Genomic DNA, 11,656 nt, shown 5'->3' on the forward strand with positions numbered 1-11,656 from the left:
CTCTGTTCTATTGCAATATTCCCATGCGTAGTCTGGGTTACAGGGTGGTTGCTCCATGTCTCTTAAGATGTGTTTCCATTAAACCATATACCATTAATTCCTCCTGCCTTAACTGTTCTTCTATTTCCTCCCATTTCAGTCTATTCCTGCCACCTTGCATGTTAATGAAACCTATATCTGAATTAACTTGGCCCTGGCGCTTGCGTCTCTTCCTTCCCCTATGGTTCCATTGTCCGTTTGATCTTAATTCTTCCTTCTCTACACTGGTTCCTTCAGAGCTCTGGGTCCCCCCAAAAAAGCTGTTGCCTGGCGACCTATCCTACTACCCACCCTCTTTCCAGTGGCACCACCGTAGTGGATGCCATCCTGTGCAAAAGGGTGGAGCCTAACCTCGTACACTTCCCTGTTGACTTCCATCACCCCGTATCTTAGTCGTCAACTCAATAGCCTAATTACACGGTTAGCCTCAACGACCCTCCTTTCCGTTTCGCGAAGTGTAGAAAGCGCCCCTGGCGGGCACTGATGGTAGCAGTTATCGAGCATCAAGTTATCGAGATGTGTCAGCTGGATGTGCCGACGTACCCTCGCTCTTTGCCGCGCATCTGCTGTTAGAGCGCGCTAGCATGCAGTTTTTTCTAAAGTCACTGGAACGGGATAAGTACCGCATTCGTTTTCTCGCCGCCGCGCCGGCCGGCCGGCGCGCGGGCGTTCCCGATTCGTTCTCCGCGGTGACGCGGTCATTCCCCGCCATAAATGGTCCGCTCGCTTCTTTCTCGCGGCCGCCGGCACACAGATAATCCGGAGCATTACGCAGCACTTGCTCTTATGGGCCGAGATAAGAGTGCGCAGCAAGCGGCGCTGGACCAAATATGGCGGCTGGTTGCGGTACTTTTCCCGTTCCAGTGACTTTAGTTTTTTCCAGTTCGGCCACCGCTCGCGTGCTCCGTATTACTTTTGGGGCACCTGTACTTATCTCACCAAGTCAACCCCACAAGGTCCGATGCAAAACCTCAAAATATGTGCTCAAGGCTCTGTGCATGGAGCTGTTCGCGCCAGGCTGCTAGCCGGCGGCCTTGCGTTCTTGAGGAAATGCACGTGCAGTGGCCTGGGGTCGCATTATGGATCGCTCTCAAAAAATAATCTCAATCAGCTCGCATAATTAGGTGAGCAATGTCAACACTTTCTAGAACAAATCATAGTCGGATAATTCAGCCGTACTACGCCCGTGGTGAAACTTTCGGACATTCCTTCTTCCCCCATGTAATTGAAATGAGGAATGACGACAATGAGTGTTGTGGAACAAAGTTATCTGCATGCATTCGAGCGATCTCTGGGTAACCATCTGCTTGAAAGTGCCATTTGATGCTTGACTGAATGTACCGTTTTATGCTGATGTATAGTACGTGCTTGTGAAGAATGCTGTTTTTCTATGAAGTTTTCATACCCTCTCTGTAAGGACCCTCGCACGAGGGTCGACAGTATTGTTAAATAAATAATAACGTCAACACTTCTGGCACGTTTATGACGTCAGCCAGTGATGCAAGAGTCAATGTCTTCAAACCCAACCAGACAGGTAAATCTGTCAAAATGTTTAGTTTTCAAAAATCAATATGGCCGCCGGTCACGGCCGAGCAATAGGAGCGGGGCAATGAGAGCGTTTTTGATACCCCTGTCACACTAGCAAATTTAAGAATCGAATGTCATTCGATGCCTCGAATGTCATTCGGTGTCTTTCGGTGCTACACGCTAAAAAATAATGTCATTCGAAAATGATGCCAGTGACGATCAGCGAAGAAAAAAAATAGTACAATTCCAACACATCAACGCGCATAAAATATGTTACAAATTGTTGTGTAGTGTTTTAAAAGCGGGTGAGAACATTTCTATGCAATGTTATAAGCTTAAAGTATCATTTCTGGCCATTCTGCGGCACTTCAGCTATCAAAAGCCAAGCCAATTACAAAGTCAAACACAAATCCGAAAAATGTAAATAAACGAAATGGCTGACACGGTGGCGCGCGGCGACGCGTGGAGCGTGGAAATGACTTCTGAAAGGTGAAGTGCTCAGCGACATCTTTAAGTACTTCCGAGCTAAACGAACATGTAACGCCAACCAGAAAGAAACACGCAACCCAAAATGATCGGCGGTCGCGGGAAAGGCCCTGCTTCACGGTCGGCTGCTGCCGTTGGCTGCTGCTGGGACCGAGAGTAATAGCTATCCACGATTGCTACAAATGTGGAGAAGTTCGCACCAAAATTAACATTTTTTAGCAGAACTAAAATACAATTTCTAACTTTACAGTGCGCACACTATTTTTTCGCGTCGCTTGTTTCTGCTGCGCGTATGGTGTCCAGAGTACACATTCGGTTCGACATCGAATGCGAATGAGTTTCGTGAACTCATTCGATAGCGAATGTCATTCGAACTTAATGACATTAAATGTTCCCGTGTAGCAGCAGGTTAATCGCATTAGGTGCGAATGTCATTCGAAACGAATGACATTAAATTTGCTAGTGTGACAGGGGTTCCGTAATTCGGCCCCTGGCGGGGACGCGCATTCACCACTTGACATGCGCAGCAGGCAGCAGTGGTTGGTCGCCTCCGCTATGAATATATCTCAAGAGAAAAACGGCAAATGCCCGTCGATCTGCCGTGGGGGCTCGGTGGGTGGAGCGTTCGGCTGCCGATCGCAAGGACGCAGGATGAAATCCTGGCCACGGCGACCGCGTTTTGTACAGGGGAGACGCAAAAGACACCAGTGCGCTGTGCGATGTCTGTGCAAGAACCTCGGGTGGTCAAAATAATTCGGAGCCCTCCTAACATGCCAAAAGCGAAACGTTGCTGGTGGCTGTGTGGTTATGGCGCTCGGCTGCTGGCCCGCAATACGCGGGTTAGATTCCGGCCGCGGCAGTGCAATTTCGATGGAGGCTAAATTCCAGAGGCCCGTGTGCTGTGCAGTGTTAGTGCACATTAAAGAACAGCAGGTGGTCGAAATTTCCGGAGCCCTTCACTACGGCGTCCCTCATTGCCTGAGTCGCTTTGGGACGTTAAAACCCCATAAACCAAACCAAACTTTGCTAATGCTTGTTACCCCCAAACGTTATAAACCGCCTTGGTTTGGTTTGTGGTGGTTTAACGTACGTACCAAAGAGACTCGGGCTATGAGGGACGCCGTAGTGAAGGGCTCCAGAAATTTCAACCACCTGGGGTTCTTTAACGTGCACCGACATCACACAGTGCACGGGCCTCTAGAGTTTCGCCTCCATCGAAATTCGACCGCTGCGGTCGGGATCGAACCCATGTCTTTAACCACTGAGCCACCCCGGCGGCCGTAAACCGCCTTCCACTTGCCTGAATGCCCCTAAATGTAGGTATTGCAAGGCAGTTGACCAGGTGACCACGACGTCATCACACCATTGGCGGAGGGGTAATTTCGAAGGACTTTACCGTTTCATTAAGGTGTGTCTCGCTCATGTATGTCAAAGACCTTCTCCTTGGACTGTTGCCAAAAGGTTCAGAAACCTAGCGCTACCATTTTATGTGATTGTGCCAAGTGCACACAACAGTACATCCAGGAAGCGCTTTTTGGGAGGTTATAAAAATGTTCTCGCTGCCAGACGTTCACATTCACTACACACGTTGTTCCGTCACAGCATCGAGGTGCTCAGTGACTGCTCTGGGCTTTACGCTTCCTTAATCCTTCCCACCCTTCATTTCCCGAGCACCTGTTGCGGCAGGAGCGACACGGATGTGATGCCGGCACGCGTAGGAGATTGGTCATACTAGATTCGCTTGTCAGTATTGAGCTGAGTGCGAGCCGACAAGTCTCCAGTACAGTTGCTTGTGCAGTGCAGGGCACCAGCCCTTCGATCCTATTGGGCTCCCTTTTGTTCTTTGGAATGCGTTAAGGAAACAAGGTCACCAACTCCGTAAAAGATATATGACTCAAAGAACACCATGGGCGAGTGTTGTATGCCGCTAAGTGTGAAGCGCTGGAGGATGCCGAGCAGTGTTGGTCAGGCACCAGTGTAGTGAAGACAGTCCCGCTTCAGCCAGTGTGCGGTCACTGTGCCACATGCGCTGAACGTGGGCTTTCAAAAATTAACATGCGGATTTTGCTAACTTGAGCTTCTAGTTCTTCTAAGCTAATGCTTTGGTCAGCAACGAGGGCAACAATGAGTCACTCAAGAGTGTTCGCGTAAGGGCTTTAGCTTTGTCTTGACATGATTGAAATGTAGCAAACCATGTTTGAGATTTGATGCCATGCTCACTGCCCTGGCCCTCTCCCTATTTTACTTGTTTAGGTGCATCTAGCATGCTGACATCGACAACAGGCACTGTGCCCTCGGAGAGAGTAGGAGGATTGGGTTGGGTAAGGCATCTTTTCTTAATTTTGGTGCATGAAAACAAAAATAAACTGACTTTCTCATCTAAAATTTTAACAGCGCTGAACTGGGGACGTCAGTGCCACATATATTTGGTGTAGAACTAAAGAACTCCTTCATGGCATTACAGCTTACCATCCAGCAATGGCAGTATGCATGTTGTTTTAATGTTCGCTGCTTGTTTAGTGGCGTTAGGCCTGACACATGGTGGTGATGCTAACAATTGCCAATATGTTCACTTTTATCTGCTTGGTTCTAAAATTCACTCGCATCTGCTGCTAATGCGTGAGGTTTACTGCATGAATGCTGCCACTCCTTCAGGTCGATGCACTAGTTGTTTTTCGTTGTCATTGTTTGGAGGCAGACTTTTTTTCTTTAGTGCAAGAGGACTATTCCAATGGGTAAACCCCAAGGAACATTTCTGTTGTCCTTTGCTTATAAACTTTGCCTCACTGCTATGGAGAGGTTATGTCTCGCACTCATTAGGTTTCGGCCAGCTATGGAGAGGTTTTGTCTCGCACTCATTAGGTTTTGGCCACGTGGTTTAGTACAGTCAGTCCTGGATGTAAATCTGAGTTGAAGGGGACTGGAGGTTAGTTAGAATTAATGCGGGCCTATTTAAACCATTATTTATTTATTTAATGGCGACAATGAGAATGAGTTATCCTTTGTGACCTCTTTCTGGACCAAAATTGTTAACGTATTTGAACTTCCTGTGCTTTCCGACATCAAACGATGCGCACTGGCTAAGTCTAGCAGCTTTGAAACTCTAGAAGCAATCAGAAAATTTGGTGTACTTCATCGCTAAAATTTTGTGCTGCGGGCACCTTCAGACAAAGCAACACCATACTGCACCTTTTGTTTTCCGTGAACATGAGGCACTGTGTAGCAGCAACGACGAGCTGGTAGTGAAGCGAGAGGCCCCGCTTTAACTGGTGCCGTCATTTTGTAGACGCGGGCGGAGGTCAGACGTAGTCGGTCCTGATTGGTCCGCGCTGACAACCCACGCCGGGCAGCCGTTCACCAGTTTTTCGCAAAAAAAATTGCCTCATGCGGGTTGGCCTTAAGAGGGAAAGTGGGGATCAGATTGCGAAAATCGCCAAAAGTCATTTTTGAGAGGTACACTTTTTGGCATCTACAACACCCTTTCTACGTTGCACTAAAAATATTTCACCCCAAAAAAAGCTCCCAAGTGATTCAAATCAATATATTTGTCGGCATCTATACACAAAACAAATAGTATGTGCTAGTTTGAACTTTTTCACGATTGTTTTCTCAAAAGTTTATTTCCAGCTTATCACCTTGCTCATGTAAAGCATACCACAGCAATTGGTGTATGGCTTTTTATTCTGTTTATTTTGTTGTAACTGCTCAAATGTGGTTTGCATCAAGACAGACTCAGATTTACCGTTTAGGATCATGTTTTTACTGCATGATAATTAGATCATGATATATTCTAACCATAAATAGAAGGTGCACACTGTGTTCTTAAAAAAAAAAAGAGCAGAGAAATTTTTTTTTTAGTTAAGAGAGTCTTGATTTACAGCACACTTCTTAGTAAATACTAAAGTATTTACAGACCCGCAGCCCATTTTGTTGTCATCCTTGGCTTTCCACGAGCATCATGTGAACAACATACTATAAATAATGATAAAACAAATTGGAGTAACACGGATAATTGAGCTAATTGGTACATTTTTGAAAACTTTCGAAACCGCTGCGAATGGGGACACAAAGAAAAAGACACGAAGGATAAGGGCTACTATCAACTGAAGTTTATTGGAAAAAACACAAGGTTAAATAGCCCACACAAGGCAGCCAGCAGCGCATGTGCCTACCCCCGAAATGACAAAACGAATCACTGTGTTGAATTAAGATACCGAATTTCACAATCATGGATTACAACAGATGGTGTGCTGATGCACATGTCGGAGTTTTTGTGAATATGATATGCCTCAGATAATTCCCTTGTTTGCTGATTAGAATGCCTATACGGAATATTTGTACTATTGAACAGAGGTACACGTGCATTTTTGTCCAACGGGTTAGAATTGATAAGTTTGCAGTCTCTCTAATGCAGGGCCAATTTAGAAGTAGGAGCCCCCTTTAAAGACGAATTATGTTGGCGTAGCCGTGTGCTTATACATTTACCAGTTTGGCCTATATAACTCTTGCCGCATGTGAACGGTACATCATATACCACTCCCTCGGCACAAGGTGCAAACAGCAACTCATGTTTTATATTGCACTGTTTTTTACTTTCTCTTGACTTTTTTTTTTCTGACCTGTCTCTCCTATCGACCATAGCACAGATTTTTAGTCTTTAAAGTCTTTAAAGGGGGCTCCTACCTCTAATTTGGCCCTGCATTACAGAGACTGCGAACTTAACAATTCTAGCCCGTTGGACAAAAATGCATGTATACCTCTGTTCAATAGTATAAACATTCTGTATAGGGATTCCAATCAGCTAACAAGGGAATTATCTGAGGCATATCATATTCACAAAAACTCTGACATCTGCGTCAGCACACCATCTGTTGTAATTCATGATTGTGAAATTCGATATCTTAATTCAACACAGTGATTCGTTTTGTCATTTTGGGGGTAGGCACATGCGCTGCTGGCTGCCTTGTGTGAGCTATTTAACCTTGTGTGTTTTCCAATAAACTTCAGTTGATAGTAGCGCTTGTGCTTCGTGTCTTTCTCTTTGTGTCCCCTGTCGCAGCGCTTTCGAAAGTTTTCAATGATAAAACGAAACCTACTGAAGATATCCTTGTGAAATTTTATTTCCAACTGTTTGATGCCATTTCAGCCAGTCTGACAAATTTCATCGCTCAAAGTCGAAAAAGAGAAAAGTTCACCTTCGATCCCCTCTTCACCGTTAAGGGTCTGCAGAGAAGTACTGCAGAGAAGCCACTATAGCAGGTTGCTGTCGCCCCTGCTTATGCTGTGTGTCCCTGTATTCAGCCCACTTTTATGTTTTCACGTGTGCGATTGGTCATTAAATGTATTATATGACTATAATTTGTGGAAATTTTAAACGTAGTAGCCGGGAAATCATGTTATCTGGAAATGTGCTAACCAGGGGAAAAACTGCAATTTTATGAGACATTTTTAATGCCTGCGATTTTGAGCGCATGAACCGGGAAATTGTAGAAACCAGGAACGCATGAACGCGGTTTTACTGCAGTAGTTCAATGAAATATCACATGAAAAACCTACTCAGAAAAATATGTGCATTTTTATTCCTGCAAGAAGTTCTTAATATTTATTGTGAAAAAAAAGACATTAAAAAGAAACAGATGCCATGAACGTTTTGTAACATGGGTGATCTCTGGATTGACAATCTAAAAATTAACAGGAGAAAACAGATTGGCAAGAAATGCGAATGTTGTCTTAGCATGTCAAAAATCCATCAGACGTGTACCCTTGTGGTAATGTGAAATGCCAATGCCGGTCGGAGTTTTTAGACCCCCTGGATAGAGGCATGGGATGTTTGTTGCATTTATTTCGCTACACTTGTGTTAGATCCATGGGCAGGCTCTAGTAAATAGAGTTTTAGAGTAACCAGGTGCTGCAACTAGTTGTAGGGTATAGGCTTTTTATTGGTGGAAAGGTGGGTGCACTTGTGTGGGACGCGTGGTTGCTTTCTGTTTAGCCAGTTTCCCTCACTGCACCTGCCATGGCGATGATGAATGGCCTATTGTGTTAGATGAGGCTGGCGTACGGCATGCAAGAACACCCACACCAGCACCGCCGCAGTGATTTCGCCGAACGTGCCATTTACAGTTGTCACCTTAAAATGAGCGTGTCAGTATGCATAAGAATTTTCTCCTTGTAATTCGCATGAAAATAAAAGGCAAGCACATTTTCATTCCAGCATCTGCAACATCAGAAACACGAACGTGCCAGTGACTAGTGCGGCATCAAAATTCCGGTCATCTCACCCCCCCAATGCTGCTGCTGCACCCCTTCTCAGCACTGCAACCAGAACAATCTGCACCCCTTAGTGACACCACAGTACGTTAGTGAAGAATGACTGCAAAAGAAAGCAATGAAGAGCACAGTGAAGTATTAGGGCTTTACGTCTCCATGGTGCCAGCAATGCCAATCCAAAAAGGTGCTCAACCTCCATATTGTGATGGCAGTTATGCTGAGGATGTTTGTAGTGCGGTTTCGGTTTTGTATACAATTGTTACACACATGCTGTTTCGAGGGTTGATTTTCGTGAAAAAAATCTATGTACTATCAGAATTGGGTAAATATGGTAACTCAACAGATTACTGGTGCCCTTCAAGCCTAAATTGAGATTTGACTGTATTACGTATGCACTGACAATATGCAGACCACTTCTTCAGAAAAGAACTGCACTTTGACACAGCTCTTGCCAGTAGTGTGTTTGCAGTATTTGTGCTAACAGTGTGCTGAATGCTTCAAGTGAATTCATGTGTATATATCTTAGTGCAATTGCTTACTCGTGTATTATGTGTCATGTATCGAAATTTTCATTCTATAAAGCTGTTTAGATATGTGTTATTGTTCTTTTCACAAAATGCTGTACCCCTTTGCTTTATTTTTCTTTCTTTTTCATCTTCTGTGATCATGTTCATGTTTTCATCAGCCCCCCACCCCATGTAATGCCCTGCAGGGCCCTTAGGGTATCTGAAATAAAATAAATAAATAAAGTAACAAAAAATAAGAGCTTTGTTCACACCCGTGAAGTAATCGCAGGCCGCATGCTAATAAGGCTTTCTCTTTCTTGTTGCGTGTATTCGTACAGCCACTAAAGCTACTTTTTGTGCTCACAAAGCAATTCCGCTAAGTATCATCATGCAACTGAGTATGTAATTGCACCAGTGAATCACAAACACAGGGCGTTTGAAATTCAGATTAAACATCCTGCCATAATTTTCTGAGGCTGTTATGGATCACTCATAATGACTGCAGCTGTTGCTAGCAGAAAATTTCATGCACAGACCAACAAACTCAATTACCACATACAAGCCATGTCTAAATGACAGTAATATATTAAAACCATTTTGATTCGACTCCCGTTTAATTTGGACTATTGGTGTGGTCCCTACAAATGCCCATGTAAGTCTATGGCATCGACCACTTGTCAATTTGATAATTTGGGTGCTGCTGTCCTCTTAAGCGTGTTTATACTCCGACGTCAACGCGCGGGAGAGCGCCGGTGGTGGTCAGTCACGTCAGGTTGGTCATGCCACGCCAGGCGCAAATCCGGCCCTCTTACAGTCCGACGCGACACAGCGGCTGCACCTGGAGAAGCGCATGTGCAGATGATGCGCAGTACGCTCAACGCGCCATCTGTTGTAGATTCGCGAAGCAGTGCCGCCCCAATGAGAGGCGGAACCGGTCTGGCCGGGCCGGCGGAGGCTGACACGCTCGGCGCAAAATATACACATGCTCCAAGTTACCCCCGGTGTGGTCGGGGTGCGCCAAAGCCGCTGAACACGTCGGCGGTCAAGTGCTGTTGGAGTGTACACGGTCTCGCTTTGGCCAACATGACGTCGTCGGGCCGCGCGCGCGCATGTTACCTCAGAGTATAAACGCGCCTTTACTGGTTAATTTCGACAGGCTCCCGAAGAGGGGCTATGTCAAGGTATGACCAGCATGGCAAGTGATTGTCCGAATGTCCCTCATGAGGCCTGAAGTTCATGGCACTTGTGAACCTCTGCTGTGATGATCATCAGAGGGGCCCATTGCAAGGCCAAAAACAGTTCAGCCATATAACTTCATTTTCTGAGCTTCGCCATCAGCCCAAGGCGACGACGGCTGTCTACAACACCTGAGCCCTCTGAGCCAAGCTCAGCTGCACACATTAATTTGGGACACTGATTGGCGTGTCACTGGTCTCTCTTTTCTTTTCAGAAGGTGTCTTGCTGTTCTAGTGCAAATGTGTGTTTCCCTCACTTCCATCTGTATGTTTCTTCCGTTATTCACGCTGTTCACGTAGCAAAGCCTATGCACATGCAATGTCAATACCCTTGCCATCATAGAGCAGTTCTGCTTCGGCACTCCCGAAAGCGAGCATGCATTCAATCATTTCATGGAACTGCAAAAAACTGTTCTGTTGTGCAGTTTTCATCTCGAAAGCAGACGACCGTCGCCCAGTTTTTCACCAGATATATAATTACTGTCGGGCAGAAAGTCTTTCGCAGGTCCTTGGGTGCCATTCGTTAATCCAACCTACTCAAGCAAAGCATAACCGCTGGATCCTTCCACAACCAAGCAAAAGTTTACTCTAAAAATGGCCCTTCTAGTAAGCAACACAACAAAGTTAGTGTGTGCATTCAAGCTAATCAAACACAGTATCTTATTAGAATGCAAGTTTCAAAGTGTCACCACAGTTCTGAAACTGAGACAGCCCTTCTGTGAACACCATGCATTGTCTGCTTCAAGACATGTGCTTGGAACAGTCAGTCAGCTAGCACTCGGGCTATCATTGCACTCATACATTTTTACGTAAAAATTGGAGGGAACCCTTAAGCTCCGCCTTAATTAAGGATATGATGGGATAGCATTAATGAGTTAATGCTCATATAGTAAGTGGAATTGGTCACTCTCGACTTTACATTCATAGGTCCCTGGGAGTCCTCACACCACTCCTTCCGCAATGGTGCAGCAGTTAAGGGTTGCGCCACTGCACTGCGATGGCAGGCACTGCCACCGGTGGGGTTTGTGTGACCTAAGTTGCTCTTCCCGAGCAACCTCTCGCGATCAATCATTGATTTAACAGCCACCTGTCACGGTGGTCAGCCTGCTCACAATCTGGTGGGCAGGTTGTGGCGACACCACAAGGTCATGTGACCTAGGTGGCCCAGGTATGCCACCGTATTTTTCGCTCGCAACGCTAGCAATGCCAACGCCGGATTTTCTGGGTAATGGGGCCTTTAACGATATCGCATTAAAAACTAATCATGGCACATAACATGTGGATGCTACAAGGGCATGCATATTTCTTCCAGGTAATTGCTTATGGCGTCAGTTAACAAGCTTTTCTAAATGTACACTGGTTTGTGTACAGCAGCCATGGCTGTGGATTAAACCAATAAAGACAGCTTAAAACTCATGTCAGACTCGGGATCCAGCTTGTCTATTGGATATTAACTTGCGTTCGCAACTTTTGCAATGACGCAAAGAGGCCATAGTTTCAAATTTGACACCAACTTGTTTAGCATCTGTCTAGCTCTATAACTTGCCTAAACAGTGTCACAACAAATTGGGAGTTCCCTATATGATGTAGCTG

The 11,656-nt window shown here is 45.5% G+C and overlaps 1 long non-coding RNA gene across 1 annotated transcript; it reads left to right on the plus strand.

Moving 5' to 3' along the window:
- Positions 1-1,971: 1,971 nt before the first annotated feature.
- Positions 1,972-9,085, plus strand: LOC144115135 (uncharacterized). The gene is made up of 3 exons (XR_013311262.1): positions 1,972-2,055; positions 4,306-4,373; positions 8,267-9,085. It is a non-coding gene; the product is annotated as an uncharacterized LOC144115135 (long non-coding RNA).
- Positions 9,086-11,656: the final 2,571 nt, after the last annotated feature.

This window comes from Amblyomma americanum, chromosome 1 (genome assembly GCF_052857255.1).
Source record: "Amblyomma americanum isolate KBUSLIRL-KWMA chromosome 1, ASM5285725v1, whole genome shotgun sequence".
Classification (NCBI taxonomy): domain Eukaryota; kingdom Metazoa; phylum Arthropoda; class Arachnida; order Ixodida; family Ixodidae; genus Amblyomma; species Amblyomma americanum.